At 34.1% G+C, this 17,854-nt stretch overlaps 1 long non-coding RNA gene across 1 annotated transcript in view; it reads left to right on the plus strand.

The window, feature by feature from the left end:
- Nucleotides 1-13,198, plus strand: part of LOC131899906 (uncharacterized) — a 98,458-nt gene extending 85,260 nt beyond the window's left edge. Inside the window, exon 2 of the long non-coding RNA XR_009376142.1 lies at nucleotides 10,218-13,198. This is a non-coding gene — a long non-coding RNA (uncharacterized LOC131899906). The remainder of the gene's footprint in view (nucleotides 1-10,217) is intronic.
- The last annotated feature ends 4,656 nt before the right edge of the window (nucleotides 13,199-17,854 follow it).

Here is a 17,854-nt window from a genome sequence, read left to right on the forward strand (position 1 = left end):
AGACAAACATGGTATGTACTCACTCATAGGAGGATACTAGATGTAAAACAAAGATGACTAGACTGCTACTCACAACTCCATGGACCCTACCTAGAAAACAGGACCCCAAGAAAGACACAAGGATCACCCAATGACAAACTGCAGAGTTTATTTAGAGTTGCTCATATATATATATATACCATTTAAGAGTGCTCACCTCTGGAATTTTTCAATGTTTCTTAATTGTTAGTCGTCTCTTAAGAAACATTCTTAATTTTCCATAGTTCTGTATATAGACAATTGTCTATATTATGTTAATTCTTAAAAATCAAGTTTATAAAATAATGAACATTTTGTTTTATCTTTTCAGATGACAATGACTGAATTTTATTAGTCCATACAAAGCAGAACCTGTCAAATCAGGAAAGTCATGTATGGCTTCTTTTGAACAGATTAAACCTCTGTATATAAGGAGGACATATTCTCAGAAAGACAAAATAGAATAATCACAACATTATTCATTATAGCACTTTTATAATGCTCAATGTTTAATGCCAGTCATGCTATATATATGCATTTCAAGCAGTTTTGCTGTGTACTCCAGGACAGCCTGGGCTATAGAACAAGCCCTGTTCTCTAAAAAAATAAAATAAAATAAAAGAAGATGAAGACAAAGAAGAAAAAGAAGATAGAAAGAAAAACACATAAACAACAACAAAAACCCAAAAAGATTATGATCAATTCAAATATCCACTAATTACAAAGTAGTTGAATAAAGTGGCTATTCCCACTGTATAGTGTACTATTGAGCTTAAAAATGAACGTGATTTCTGCATGCTACATAGAATATTTTTACTGAAAACATGAAGATATAAAGTAATATATAGCATCTATTAAAAAGGGAAAAAGAAAAAGTGATTAATAGAAAGGGACAAATAAGTTAAAAATGGAAGGCAAATAATATAAAGAGATTTTCCTTTTATATAAAAAGCACTAGGAAAGTAAATCTGAAACCAAGTATTGTGCAGCATATCAATTATTAATTTGTAATAATAAAATCTTCCCTCAAGTTCCACTGTAATTCAAAACACTGCTCCTTGTTTTGTAATCTCCACAAGCTTTGGCTATTACAATTTTTTTTTAAATTTTTTCATTTGTTTAGAAATGTCCCACTATCATTTGTATTTACTTTTTAAAAAAACACTAGAGAAGTGATAAATACAGATATTTTTTGTGTCTTCATGTAAGGAAGCCCATTATATTACTTTTTTGCTTCTGTGATAAAATGTCATGTACAAGGAACCTAACGGACAAATGAATTTGTTTAGGCTTCTGATTCCAGAGGAATTGAAGTACAGAATAGATGGGGTAGTATAACAATAAGCAGCAGGCATTGCAGCAGGAACAAGAAGGTGAGAGTTCATACCTCTGTAAAGCAGGAACCTGAAGGAACCTTTTGCCAAGCTAAGTTTAGTGGTCACCTTCCTATAGGTCCTGCATATCCAGTTGATCAAGCAGTCCAGGTAAGAACAGTTTCTTGCCCAAATGTCTATTTTTTGCCAAGAAGAAGATAAACTCCATATAGAGTGTCTTTGATGCCCATCCTCCTCTCTGAAGTAAATTGGTGCTGCCAGGAGGAGACATGTCTCACTGTTCAGAAAGTCTAAATTTTTAAAACATTTTAAATGCCATATTCTGTAGGTCTTTGAAGTGTTTGAAGATTATGTATCTATCTGAAGTATATCTATGTATACCTAGAAAACTTAACTTACAAGACTACAAGTTTGACTACCATAGAAGAATATTTATTAATCTGTATTTTTAAATTATACATTACAATCTAAATGAATTACATAAACATAATACCTCAAACAAGAGTATATATATATATATGTATGTGTATATATATATGTATATATATATATATACACAGTGTAATAAAATTAAGTTTGAACTTGTATCAGTAAACTAAAATCCATAGCAATGTAAAACATGTCTAAACAAGTTATTACTCTTTAAAGATAGGCTCATTAATCTACCCTTTCATCCTATGATATCTATATCCCCTTTTCTTATTTTGAAAGAGATTGCATTTATAATCACCTGCTTTAAAAAAATATTGTTTTTTCTCTGTCCCATACCAGAGGGTGCTTCTGATATGGGACACAAGAATCTCTCAACCTTTTCTTTTAGGAATATGCTTGGGTTTAGAGAAGGAGTGAGCCAATTCCATTTCCAAAGCCAACTTGGTATATTTGGAAATTTTGGTGTAGCTTCTCATACCACTTCCTGCTGGAAGTGCTTGGATGCTATATTCTTATGGGAACACAAAGAAAATTTTAGGCTTATGGAGTAGTCCATGAGGCTGTATTGTCTGAGACAGTTGCCTTGAAATTATTCTGGATGTTGGATCATCTGGGCCATGGTGTCATTGGAGACCTTTCAGGGGGTCTTGGCTGGTAAAACCTGATGTATCTTAACCTGGGACAAATCCATAGCTATAGCTAGAGTTATCCTGCCTGGCGCACAGTCAGAACAAATCTCTCTCACCCGCTAGTCCCACAGCTGCTTAGACCCAAACAAGTAAACACACAGAGACTTATATTGTTTACAAACTGTATGGCTGCAGCAGGCTTCTTGTTATCTAGTTCTTACATCATAAATTAACCCATATCTATTAGTCTATAAGTTGCCACGTGGCTCATGTCTTACCAGTATCTTAACATCTTCTAATGACAGTGGATGGCAGCGTCTCTTTGCCTCAGCCTTCCTGTTCCCAGAATTCTCTTCTCTGTTTGTCCCACCTATTCTTCTTTCCTGGCTACTGGCCAATCAGCATTTTATTTATACAGAGCAGTATCCACAGCACATAGCCTCTTGCTTTCTGTGGAAACAAAAGAAGAGTCTCCTTTGCAAAGCAACATAGCCTTAGATTCAAATTTTGAAGTCAAGGTACCTTTAAAATATACATATTGGTTTAACTCACCTGCCTCTAAAATCAAATGTCTTTCTGCAGTTAAAAATTTCAAAGACAACACAATCCAGATTCTCTGTGTAATATCCATCTTTATGTGGCTTATTTTTTATACTACCTTTAATGTCTCTTTAAAAACTTTAATTTTTAAAACTATTTCTTTATATTACCATATATATTCATTCTCTCTTCCAATCCTATGTACATTTTTACACATAATGTAAACCATTCCATCTGAATCTGCCTTATTGTGAATCTAATGCTTTAAACTGTAGTGATTAGTACTAAATGACTCCATCCCCCTCAGCTTTCCAAAATAGCAATAACACATTTACCACCAGCTTTGGAGGAACCATGCTCACCACTGAACTCTGGGAGGCAATGGGTCTATGCCTCTATCAAAGCAACGTGTAGCCCAAAAGCCCCTCTCTCTCTCTTTTTTTGTAGCAAAACCTATATCCACCATGTACCATGTTGTGTGGCTTGCAGAAAACTCTGTGTAACTCAGCGGGAATGTGCCACCAACCTGACATAAAGTAGCCCAAGCACGCAGGCTGTGGCTAACTTGAGAGAGACAACTAGGCAGCTGTTTTTAGCTCCATTTTAGAATCTTCTTTCTCAGGTTTTGGGTGGAAATTCTTGTCCCCCATTCTGGCACCATAGATGGCTAGCTGAGATGATCTAATTTCACAGACTACTTGAACAAGGACTTGAGATAAGCACTAGACTTTGGCATTATGCACAGACTGGACAAGAAAGGCTATAGCTAACTTTCCTGGAATTTGACAATTAACCCAAAATTTTCCTTTCAGAATAAAGGTGCCATTGCCTATATCCAGCAGGAAGCAATTTTAAGAACACAATGCCCACATTCCCAAAGAGGAGGTTTGGGGCATGTGGTTTTTGGTCTTTTAATGGGTTTTGGGTCTGGGATAATTTTCATTGTTTATGAGGGTTGGTTACAAGTTTTTCTTAAGGGTTAGGGAAAGGGCTAAGCAAAGGAGATTAGATTTAAGATTCTTGTTTAGAAAAAGATATATAGAAATGATAGAATATATGGTAGATTATTGAATCTACTCTGAAATTAAAGAGAAGATATAGATACAATATAGATTAAAAAGATAGATTATTGAATCTACTTTTAAAAGATAATTACTAGTTTTAAATATATTACATTGGATTGGTTTTTTGTATATTGTATACAAATTATATATATATATATATATTGTTAGAAAATGCTATATGTATATTTCTAATCTTGTTCAAGATATTGTACTTATACAGTTCATTTAACAATGTAATGCTAGTTGTTAATCCTTGAATATTATTATTACCAACTATTAGGAAATAAAGAAATGAAAATTAGTAGTTAGACATTACAATAGAACTTGTAGTCATATTAGGTATGTTTTCAAGATTGAGCAGATATATTTTAGATAGACAGGTCATCTTCAAACCCTTCAGAGATCTACAGAATATGGCATTTAAAATGTTCTAATAATTTAGAAAATTTTTCTTTTTTATGACTATTAAACGTTTCAGCTCCTGGCAGTACCAATCTACTTCACAGAAAATATGGGCATTGAAGAAACTGCAAATGGAGTTATCTTTCATTGTGGCAAAAGTTAGCCATTGGACAACAAAGTATCCTCGAATCGACTGTTGACAAATAGGACAAAATGGACAGACAGGACACAAAACAAAGGACTACCAGTACTTGCCAAGACAAGTGTGGTTGTGGCTTTAACAACAGGCATCTGCTGAGGCCAGGACAATATGGCACCATCCCTGATGTGGCCTTTGCAGTCTGGAAAACGTACAGTGTCCCTTTCTTTGAAGGCAGTTGAACTGGCAGTGGACTGATGGCTTCTGATGTGCAGTGGAATGGTAGCTGAAACAGTTTTTCTTGAAAGAGTAACTAAGCTGACAGAATCTCACCTCTCAATGGTAGACAGACATATAATAAATGTGATGAAGCCACCCACAAGCTGAGAAGAATGGGATGCAGAGAAAAACAGGATGCCGAGATAAAGCCACCCATAAGCCAAGAAAAATGGACAGGCTGAATTCCAAAAACATCAACAATTTCCAGAATTTAAAATCCTAAATAATGACAGGACACTAGTGGAATTCAGGTGTTTCTAGTATGTGGGCTACTCTCACCAAATGTGAGATAGAACTGTAGGCCTTGTGTACATCCTACTTCATGAATAAATCTGTCAGATATTTTAAGCCTATAGGCTGAAGATGATGCCTCAACATTGCGGAGAAATCTCGGGTGACTGTCTGGGCAGCTGGCTGTTTCTATGAACTCACAATTTTTTTGGAAGCTGCTTGCATGCACTTCCTGTTTTATTAGGTAATATTATTTACTTCTTGGGGCTCTGAAGGAGTTGAAGATTAGATAGTTATAGTTACAGTTATTTGAATTTTAGATAGTTATAGTTAAAAGTTATAGTTAAAGATTAGATAGTTATAGTTATAGTTTTCTTTGTTAAAATTTTCAAAAAAGAAACTCACTAAAGAGGTGTAAGTGTATAAATTTAAAATACATTATAAGATAGTTCTCTGTTAGTAATATAAGTTAGGATAGAAAGTGAATCAGGTACATTTTGGACTTACCAAAATAAGATAGATAATGGAATATTTTCTCTGAGTTTGCCAAATGCAAATAGACTAGACATTGTTTAGGTATTTATTGCTTATATATATATTATATGTAGTTATTGTACTTATTGTATATAGTTTTTTCTTATATTACTTATAACTTTTTTCCTTTTTCCTATTTATTAGAATAGAAGGGGGAAATATGGTGATATTTTATTTGTGCTGAAATGTGATTTTATTTGTATGTTAATAAATAAAGTTGCCTGGGCATCAGAGCTAAAAGCAAGCCAGTTAGCAGAAGTCTGGCAGTGGAGGCACATGCCCTTATTCTGATCACATGGCAGTCAGAGTCTCTTGTCGTCAAGGACACAGCCAAATGGTGACCTTAACCTTTAATACCAGTACCAACAATAGAGACCTGGAGTCTGTATAGACAGACAGTGACAAGGAAGTCATGTGGTTGGGTTTAGAGCCAATGAGAAGGCAGAACAGAAAGGCAATAAAAAGTCAAGCCACACAGGAGAAAGTTTTTCTCTCAGGGGAAGCGGGGGCAGTGAATGGTAAGCTAAAGGGAGTCATGACTCTTGCTCTGATCTCTTAGGCTTTAACTCTGTATTTGGCTCTGTGTTTCTTGTTTACTAAGATCATTTAGAATTTCATTTACATGAGCTATATCTTGAGAAGTAAAATTGCAGGATATTAACTCCTTTGCAGACAAATGATTTGCAAATGAGAGTTCCTTTTAAAATTGTGGGGCCTGCCTTCACTGTGAAGAAAATTTAAAAATGGTATATGATCACACTTGCCTATTCTTATTTTTATTGTTTGTACTTTTGCTATGTTCTCTCTAAAATTAATATAAGTAAATAAATGTCAGAGTTTCCCTGTGATTTGTATTTCTTATAATGTTGCAATGCACATTTCATGTCTAACATTTTAAATTTTTGAGCTTATATTGATGCATGATATAAGAGTCCAATTCCATTGTTTTCAGGGGGACAAAGTTATCCTTGCATCATTTACTTTAATTTGGTATTTCCCCATTGTTTTCTCTCAATAACCTAACAGAAAATCAAAGGTTCATTCCAATGTTCCTTTTGGTTTATATCTGATTTTATGCGTGTAGCTGTTTATAATGTTTTATTTAATAGGTATTTGTAATATATTTTGAAGCTTGAGAATGTAAAGCCTCCCTATTTGATCTTATTATTCCATCTACGTTGATGACTCTTCCTTTTGTGGTTCTACACAAAAGTTCTTTTTCCTTTTATGTAGTTAAAGATATCATTGTGATTTTAGTAGTGATTACATTCAATCTACAGATCTTGCATCATATAAGCATTTTAATTGGCAATCCTTCTAATAACATAAGGATAGCATATCTTACATTTATTTTTATCTTCATACATTTTCATCATCCATATTCTATAATTTTTCTAATGTAGGACTTCCACTTCTTTGGTTAAACTTATTGCAAAGTCTTTTTATTTTTAATTAATCTGAAATAGGTCTTGTAATTTCCTTTTTGGATGTTCTTTGACTGTGTATAAATTCAAGTGCTTTTTACAAGTCTGTTATATATTCCACAATTTTTATAAAGCCAATTATACTACATGATTTTGTGGAGTCCACAGAAATTTCACAAATGTAATAACTTCATCTAGTGACAAATTTGATTGCCCCACTTTGTGTAAGGTTTGGATGTCATTTATATGTTCTATCATCAAATTTCTCTATTTAAAGTTCTATGCTGAGTAACAAAATTGACAATCATCACCTTTCCCTTGTACTAAAGAGATTATATGGGGGAAGCTTTATATTGTCCTTAATTGATTTTTATATTTGCTGTGGAATTTCTATGTATGGCCTTTTTTTTCTGTTTTTTTTTTTTCAAGACAAGGTTTCTCTGTAGTTTGGGTGCCTGTCCTGGATCTTGCTCTGTAGATCAGGCTGGCCTTGAACTAATAGAGATCTGCCTGCCTCTGCCTCCAGAGTACTAGGATTAAAGGCATGTGTCACCACGACGCAGAAATGACCTTTCTTTTTTTATAGTTATTTTTCAATATCTATTGATCTAAAGTTTTTTTTTTCTTGGTTTGATTTGTTTTATCCTTAATGGACGCTGAGATTAATCAAAAGTCTTATTCATACCCATTAGGATGACATCAAAAGCCATTTTTATACATGTTATGATGAGCATGCATTTTTGTCTTTCATTATTTTTAATAAACAGTAGTATAAAACTTTATAAATTTAATGATATATCAAAATTAACCAGACTAAAAACCTGGTTTATATACTGTATATATTTATACACTGAGTGAAGGTGTTTTGCTAAAATTGATATAATAAAAAGCTAAACAACCAATAATTAGGCAGGAGGTATAGGCTGGACTTCCAGGCAGAGAGAGGAAGTAGGATGAGGAATCTTATTGCATGATAGAAGTGCAAGGAAACACAGAAGAATCAACATGGGTTGTATATTATAGAACATAAATTAATATAAATGTATAAAATAAAAACATAAGTAATATAAATTAATAAAAATTTATGTTATAAGAGCTAATTGAGACAAGCCAAAGCTAAAAGCTGAGCTTTAATAATTAATAAGAATTCTCCATGTCATTATTTGGGAACTGATGATACAGGGAAAGACTTACTACACATGAAGTCCATTGTGGAGGCACAAATATCCAAATTTAGGGCCTTTTAAAGCTAAGAAAAGTTCTGGACAAGGAGTAAGGTGTGGATTCCTACTCTTAAACTCTCTCAGACAGTCTGGTGTATGACAGCATCCTAGCCACTACCTGCAAGTTCGAACCAACGACTAACACCATGCACCAGCACCATGCACTAAGATGAGAGGTGGCAGCTGACATGGCCAATTAAAACTTATCTCCTGCCATCAGAGATCACTGTAGGCACTTAGTAAAGCCAGGTCCAAACACAGAAATCCTCTAAAAAGTATGTTTTAAAGTGTGCTTAGATTTTGAGGAAAGAAAAGAATATGGATGTAGACAGTCATAGAAAAATATATAAATGGTTAAAAATAATAAAGGAAAGTCTTTAAAGAGAGTTTAAAATAACATAGAAAGAATAAGTCATATAAAGATGGGAAATATACACTGTGCCTGGATCCTGTATGGCACTTTTTTTACTTTGATTTTTTAAAATCCTAATGTACAAAAACCAATAGCTGCTGAGAGACATTGGATTATGAAAACTACTAAAGTAAACAACCTATATATTTTTAGAATGTCTTAACTTCTAAATGGAAGTCAGAATATGTTGCATTTGGGAAGAGGTTATGCCTTTTTTCCATAGAAAACAAAAAGTTATGGTTCTCTTCAAAATTAATAAAGATCAGATTCGATCCGTGGAGACATAATGAGGATCTTTGTTACAGGCATGAGGGAAAAAGCCAAGAAATGCTACAAGACAGGTGATGTATAAGCTGATCCCTTGATATAGGAACAGCTCTGAGACTGGATGAGACATGATAAATCTTGTTTGCTACAGAGTCCTCATGATTTATTATTACATGTCATCCTTTCATATGGCACAGATAAAGGTTTGATTATACAGTCCAAACAAACCTATAAACTTTACAGATGTGTTTTGCCTGCTCAAACATGAAACAAAACATCATCTTTAACTGAATTGTGCACACTGCACATTCCATACTTTGTTAATGTAGATATTTATTTTGAAAGTTTATATATTTTTAGAGAAAAAAATCAGATATCAATAAAGACAAGTAGTCCAGGTGATCAAACCTATCAGAATGCCTCTGTTGCAGTTTTCTCAAAAATCTTCATCTGAATATCTTCAAATCTGCTAGCTGAGATGATTGTCAAGTCAAGACCTCAGATATACTCTATAGTTTCCCATCACACAGAGAGTAAATAAAAAATACATATCTAAATACTTGACCATTACCCTAATTTACTCAGGGTACCCCAAAGATGACATCACCACCACAAAACAGAAAGCAGTCTAGAGAACACAATGCCCATATTTTCAAGAGGATGAGGCAGGTGGTTTTTTTTTGTTATTCAGTGTGATATGAATGTTTGTCTTCATTTATGGGGATTCATTACAAGTTGTTACTGGTCATGGTAAGGGAGAAAACCAAGCACTGGTGGTTAGATTCAGCAATCTCTTTCTGAAATGAGAAAGAGACATATAGAAATGATAGAAGGGTAGATGATTGAATATATTTTCAAACTAAAAAAAATGAAAACGACTACTAGTCTCAAATATTTTACATAGGTATGGATTTTTGTAGATTGATTCAAATTTAAGGTTACTTTGTTAGAACATACTCTATATATTTCTACTTTTGTTTAAGATATTTTTGTATATTGATATGAATTTAAGGTTATTGGTGTTTATATGCTTCTAATCTTGTTTGAAGTATTGTATCTATGCAGCTCATTTAAAAATGTAAGGTTCTAGTTCTTGAAAGATATTTGGGATAATAAAGGAATACAGGATAGTAGTTAGTCATCTATAATAATCAAATGTGTAGTCATGTTTCATATGTTTTCCAGGTCAAATAGAAAAATATTTTAAATAGTCTTCAAACACTTCAAAGGCATAAAGAATATGACATGACATTTAATATGTTTTAGTAACATAAGGCTTTTCATGACAGTGAGAAGTGTCTGCTCCTGACAGCACCAAGTTACTTCAAAAAAGGATGATGGACATTGAAGAACCTCCATATGGAGTTTCCTTTCTCTATGGTAAAGCTAGCCATCCGAGCAAGAGACTTCCCTTGCCTCAACTGCTGACTGTATGCTGTCCAAAGTAGATAATAAGGATACAAATGAAGGTGACTGCCAAACTTTGCCAAGACATGGTAGGACATTCCATCAAAAATTTCCTACTTTACAAAAAAGTCTGTCAGATATTCTATGCCTGCAAACTGAAGATTGGTGCCCCCAAATTGCTTAGGAAACTTAGGGTGACTGTCCAGAAAGCCAGATGTCTCTGTCCTTTTTTAGTTTTGAAAGTTGCTTGCTCTGTATTTCCTGTTTAATTACTTAATCCTATATCTTTTCTTGGGTCTCAGATGAGGTTGAAAATGAGATAATTATAATGTTACAGTTTTCCTTGTTACAGAAATCAGGAAAGAAATTTATATAAGGGTTATAAAGTATGTAAGGCTGAGAAGCATAAAAGCTTAGGTTATTTATCTAAAACAATGTTTTAAGGTCTATAAAACATTTTTTTCAGATGGTAATGCAAATTATGATAGGAATTGGCTTAGTTATAAAACTTAGGACTCACTCAGACAGGAGAAAAGATATAGTACCTTCTCCAGATTTGCCAAATACTAATGGACTGGATATTGTAAACGTAATTCTTATCTGATAATTTTTCTTGTTGTACACAGTTTTACCATGTCAGAGATAAAACCTTTTCTTTTTAGACAAAAGTGGGAAATGTGGGGTATTTGTACACTGTGTGAAGGTGTATTGCTATGATTGTTGTAATAAAAAATTTAATGGTCAAAAGCTAGGCAGGAGTTATATGTGGGACTTCTGGGCAGAGAGAGGAAGTAGAAAGAGGAATTTTGGGCACAAAAGAGAGATATGAGAAGACACAGAGGGAGCAGGATAGGTGGTACATGATAGAATGTAGATTAATGTAAATAGATTAATTTAAGTTATAAGAGCTAGTTGAGACAAGCCTAAGCTATAGGGCAAGCTTTCATAATTAATAAGAAATTTCTGTGTCATTATTTGGGATCTGGTGGTACAGAGAAAGACTTATTACAATACATCTCAATGAAATTCAATACAATTACTCTTTTAATTTGATATTAGAGCAGGGATGGTGATGTTAGCTGAGTTCATTTATTGGGACTAAGAAACATCGTTCTGTGAATGATGTAAGACTAGAAGGTGGAAAGAGAAAAGATATTGAAGCAGTCTGAAATTTATCAGGAAGGATGTCACTGGATTAGAAATCAACCATAGACTTTGGGTTAGATGTTCTATAGAGGCTCTTGTATCCTTTAATTATCTTTATTATCCAGCACAAAGATTTAACCCTGAGCTTGCCTTTTTCTCTCTACCACTTTTCCCATGAGAAAGGATACTGACCTCTTAGGAAGCCTGTCTCTGCTTTTCTTATCTGCCTATATCCTATTAACATCCTCTTATTCACATTTTTCAGAGATCAACAAGGAAAGAGGACAGATGAAGGATGGGGCAACATTCAGAGCATTTCCAAGGAGGGTCAATCTAAAAGACCATGATAAGACTTAGTTGATGGCATATATATGGAGCACAAGGAAGCCGTTTGATTATTTAGGTTGTGTCCTTGGATTGTGATTTGTGGGTTATGTAGCATTGGTGTCATACATAATGTAATACTGTCAGTATTACTATAATTCTTACTGAGAGTCAGTAAGAGAGTTGGGATAACTTTGCTTAGGTCAGAGGATGAGAATAAGCAAGAAAACTATCCCAAGAAGCCTTTTCATATTCTATCATAGTTGTTAAGAAGGTATATGATTTGATTTGCCCTCATTGTGCACTACAAGATGTACATCATTGATAATTCCATTAGTCTGCCTTAAGAATATCAGTTTTGAGTTTTTCATCTCCCAGTTCATGTTTAGAGGTTGGCCATTGGGTCTCACTTATTACAGTCTCCCAGGAAATGCTAAGAGACAGGATCAGACCAAGGAGCTTTTAATATCTATATTGTCATAAGTATTATTTGAGAGATTAAAATGTAACTGTATAGTTATTTGTTTGTCAGAAAAGACTCCTGCACAAGGGTTGAGCTACCTGGAAAATTAACAAGATAAATCAGTAAAAGAAATTCTCTCAATAAAAGTGAGACAAATTATCTTATGGGTTATAACACTATGGGCTAAGCCTGACTGTAATTTGGATTACATTCTTATTCAGGATATACCTAGATATCAATATCTAATTGACAATTTAAGTGATTAATAAAATTCCATTAGTTCTTGTGTTATAAGGTTTCTTAGCAACACCCCAATGGGAAACATTTGTATATCCAGAATAATGCTGTGGGATGTTCTGTATATCAAATGTGTTGCTCTGAATGGTTAATAAATAAAACACTGATTGGCCAGTAGCCAGGCAGGAAGTATAGATGGGACACACAGAAAAGAGAATTCTGGGAAGTGAAAGGCTGAGGCAGAGAGACACTGCCAGCTGCCACCATGACAAGCGAGATGTAAGGTACCGGTAAGCCATGAGCCACGTGGCAAAGTATAGATTAATAGAAATGGGTTAATTTAAGATAAAAGAAGTAGATAACAAGAAGCCTGCTGTGGCCATACAGTTTGTAAGCAATATAAGTCTCTGTGTGTTTACTTGGTTGGGTCTGAGCTGCTGTGGGACTGGCTGTTAAAAGAGATTTGTCCTGACTGTGGGCCAGGCAGGAAAACTCCAGCTACAAATGGCGCCCAATGTGGGGCAAGAGTTTCCACCTGAAACCTGAAAAAAAAAGATTCTAAAACAGAGCTAAAAACAGCTTCCTAGTTGTCTCTCTCAAGTTGGAGGGTTCCTGGTGTGCGAGCTTGACCAGCAGTATGGCGGGAATGAGGCATCTACAAGTGACACATTGAGCTGCTTGGTTGATTTAGTCTTTGCTAGTACAAAAAAAAAGTTTCTGGGCTACACACTGCTTTGATAAAAACACAGACCCACTGTTTCTAAAAATTGATGGCTCCCAGAGCTGGTGGTAAACTGTACCACAGCCATGTTGAGAATCTGAGGTGGGTGGAGCAATCAGCCACAGTGCCCTTTCAGTCTTAGAATGCTACAGTTTATTTTTGGTTGTGAGCCTAGCCTTTAACAGCTGAGCTATCCCTCCAGACCAGAATGCTACAGTTTAAAATAATAGGTTTATAAAGTATATAAAAATGTACACAGGCTTAAAAGAAAAAAATAATGTAAGCAGTTATATTAAAAAATATAAAGTTTTAAAAATAAAGTCTTTAAAGGCAAAGTAAAAATAAAATATAAAAAAACAAGCCACATAAAGATAGATATTACACAGAAAATCTAGAATGTGTTGTCTTTGGGATTTTTAACTACAAAAAAAATTTAATTGTAAAGGCTGCTAAGTTAAATCAATATGTATATTTTAAAGGTACCTTGACTTCAAAATTTGGATGTAAAGATACATTGCTTTGGAAAGGAGGCTCTGCTTTTGTTTCCACAGAAAGCCAGAGGCTATGGATTTGTTCCAGTTTAAGATACATCGTGTTTGACCAGCCAAGACCCCCGGAAAGGTCTCTGATGACACCATGGCCAAGATGATCCAACATCCAAAATGGTTTCAAGGCAATTGACTCAGAAGATACACCCTCACGAACTACTCCATAATCCTAAAATGTTCTTTGTATCCCCATAAGATACAGCGCCCCTCTCCAGCAGGAAGTGGGGGGGGAGAAACTACGCCCAAATTCCCAAATATACCAAGCTGACTTTGGAGATAAAATTGGCTCACTCCTTCTCTAAACCAAGACACATTGCTTAAAAAAAAGGTTAAGAGATTCTTGTGTTTCAAATCAAAAGAGCCCTCTGGCGTGGGACAGAAAAAAAACTATTTTTTTTTAAAACAGGTTGATTATAAATACAATCTCTTATAAAAAAAAAAGGATAGTTTAGATATGATAAGATAAAAAATAGATTAATGAACCTACTTTTAAAGAATAACAACTTGTTTAAAATGTTTTACATTGCTATAGATTTTAGTTTATTGATACAAGTTTAAATTTAATTTTGTTGTACTGTATATATATTTCCACTCTCATTTAATGTATTATGTTTATACAACTCATTTAAATTGTAATAGAACAATTAGTCTTCAAACTTACAGTCATGTCAAGTTTTCTAGGTATACATAGGTATATTTCAGTTAGGTTGGTAATCTTCAAATACTTCAAAGACCTACAAAATATGACATTTAAAATGTTTTAAAAAATTTGGACTTTCTGAACAATGAGACATATCTGCTCCTGGCAGCACCGATTTACTTCAGAGAGAAAGATGGGCATTAAAGACACTCATTACAGAGTTTATCTTCACCTTGGCAAAAATAGCCATTTGGGCAAGAAACTGTTCTTGCCTGGACTGCTTTAAAAAATGTATGAAATGGACATGCAGGACACATAAAAAGGTGACCACTGAACTTTGCTTGGTAAAATGGTCCTTCAGGTCCCTGCTTCACAGAGGAAACTGCCATTCTACAGGACACAGAGAAAAGTGACTGAGAGACTCTAGGCCTGTGGGCTAAAGACAGATGCTCCAACTTACAAAAGAACTTTGGATGACTGTCAAGGCTGCCAGCTGTTGCTGTCTACCCTGGAAGACTCCCAAAAGTTGCGTACATCCTTCTCCCATTTCTCAGGTAATATTATATCCTTCTGAGGTCTTTAATGTACATAAAGACTAGATAGTTATAATTTTCCTTAGTTATGATAAAAGATGTTAGATATTAAACCTTAGACTCACAAATATAAGATAGATAGGATATCTTATTTATATTGTAACTGTAATTCTTACTTGATAATTGTTGTTATTTGTAATTTTACTATGTAAAAGTTAAAACCTTCCTTTTTGAAAAACAGAAAAGGGGAAGTGCTGTGGGATGTTCTGTATGTCAAATGTGTTGCTCTGAATGGTTAATAAAGAAAACACTGACTGGCCAGTAGCCAGGCAGGAAGTATAGGTGGGACACACAGAAAAGAGAATTCTGGGAAGTGAAAGGCTGAGGCAGAGAGACACTGCCAGCTGCCACCATGACAAGCGAGATGTAAGGTACCGGTAAGCCATGAGCCACATGGCAAAGTATAGATTAATAGAAATGGATTAATTTAAGATAAAAGAAGTAGATAACAAGAAGCCTGCTGTGGCCATACAGTTTGTAAGCAATATAAGTCTCTGTGTGTTTACTTGGTTGGGTCTGAGCAGCTTTGGGACTGGCTGGTAAGAGAGATTTGTCCTGACTGTGGACCAGGCAGGAAAACCTCAGCTACAGAATAACTTTTCCCAAAACTATGAATTTTAAATTTGAGTCTTTACTGGCTGTCTTTAATGAAGAAACATATTGTGGTGAAAAATGATACCTTACAGTTGTGACAAGTAATCTTTGTTAAATTTGTTTTCCATAATTGGTAAAATCATTTTTAGATTTGGCCTCAGAATTTAAGGAAATGGGCCTTGTTTTTGTTTTTGTTTTTCAATCTGTCATATTGAATTGAGCCAATGATGTCTTATATCTGGGCAGCATTTTCTTTATAAAGTAGAAAATTATTAAAGAGAATTAATTAAGCAACATCTCATATGAATTTAAATCTAATGTGATCCCTTGAACTGTTAAATAAGCATATCAATCAATTTAGTCTTTGTTACACTTTCCTGTTGGGTGTTTAAGACCACGTAGATGACTAAAATTAATATTTACTCATTTGTTTGTCTGTTTAGTATTACCAAGACCAGAGGAGGACCTATTCCTTAGGGATAACCTCAGAGGGAAAATTTGTGGGTCCCCCAGCTTCCTTTAATGATTAATCTACCTATGTGCGTACAAGTAAAAGCCAATTTTAACTATGGCTTCAATTGAAAGCATGGAAGTATTTTGTCTCTATTTTGACACTCTTCTTTGTAGAATGAACATTGATTATAGTTTATTACATATAGTATTCCTGGTCTCCTTGAACAAAAGAGCATGAAACTCATAGTTATAGAACATTTGGAGAGATATCCCATAGTTACCCAGGACCTAATTTTCCTTGAAGTCCAAGGAAAAAATATCTACTTTTTAATGTCTCTGACCATATTAAGTATAGTTTCCCCATGTGGTTATTTAACCCCCTGTAGGTTAGTTATACCAGATTTTAAATATTCTTTACAATATTTAGAAAAACTTTTGCAAAAATCAAGCATTTAAATATACTTTGAGAAGACGTAAATATTTTGTACTTTTAGTTTGTGTAACTGTAATGGAGAGTAGAGCAATAATTCTACTGATTTAAACAGTGGTTTAAAATCAATGTACTAAATATTGACCTTAACAGTTTTTCAAATTTATTATAAAAGTATTGTAAAAATTTTATGAAATACGCAGCAATTTTAATATTACATATATCATCTCCTAGTCATTACTTAAAATTATATTATATGCAAGTTGTTTTGACATTTGGAATTTGGTTAAGATTTCTTGTTTGTTTGTTTTTTTCATTCTGGGAAAATATCCAGCTATCTTTATCTTCATATAAAAATCTTTTTTTTAGTAAAGTATTTTTACTGTTTGACTTCAAATATTTTATTGTTTCTTTGTTTTTTCCTTAAAGAGTAAAATTAAAAAATATATTGACCACATGTGATGAGAAATTTCTCTATGTGAGACTACTCAATGTTTTTCCCTCTTCATAATTTCTCAATGAAAAACTTCTTGTGATAAACCTGACAATGTGGTTCTTAGGCCTTCTGAATTCTTTGCAGCAGGAATGTTGAATAGTATTTCATTGCAGTCTAGCAAAGTCCTATAAGCTATACACAGTGTGTAGTGAGTCATATATATGGGAATGTGGAAGACTAGAATGCCAAGAAAAATGTAAACACTGGAGGTCAGGCTCAGGAGTTTAGAAACAGGAGCAAGAAATCTACCAGGAATTTGGCTAGATGCATTTACAGTATTATGTTAAAAATTTCCCTGCATTCTGTTCATGTTCTGATAATCTAAGTGAGTTTGAATTTCCTAGTAATGGAATAATTTGTTTGCCAGACAGAATTTCATACAGGGTAGTATACAAGCCTGCTATTATCTAGTTATACAGTGATAAATAATGTTCGAGTTTACATCTTTGCTTTGCTCTGCTAAAATCCTAACCAAAAGCAACTCAGTGGAGGAAAGTGTTTATTTTATATTAGAGGTTACAGTTCATCACTGAGGGAATCTAAGATAGGATCTCAAATTTAGAACCTGGAGGCAGGATGTGGAACTGATATCATGAAGAAATGCTGCTTGCTGGTTTACTTCTGTATCCCTCTGATAATATTTGTATACAACCCATTCCACCTGTCCAAGGTTGGTACCAGTAACAGTAAGCTAGACCCACTATCTTCTATTAGCAAATAAGAATGTGTCTCAACATACAAGCCCACAGACCAACCCATTGGAGGGAATTTCTCAACTGACATTCCATCTTCCCACATGATTCTTGTTTGTGTTAAGTTGATAAAAACAAAGTAGTAAAAGGAGCAATGTGTAAAACAGAAAAAATATGAACAG

The sequence above is a fragment of the Peromyscus eremicus genome, chromosome X, assembly GCF_949786415.1.
Source record: "Peromyscus eremicus chromosome X, PerEre_H2_v1, whole genome shotgun sequence".
Taxonomy (NCBI): domain Eukaryota; kingdom Metazoa; phylum Chordata; class Mammalia; order Rodentia; family Cricetidae; genus Peromyscus; species Peromyscus eremicus.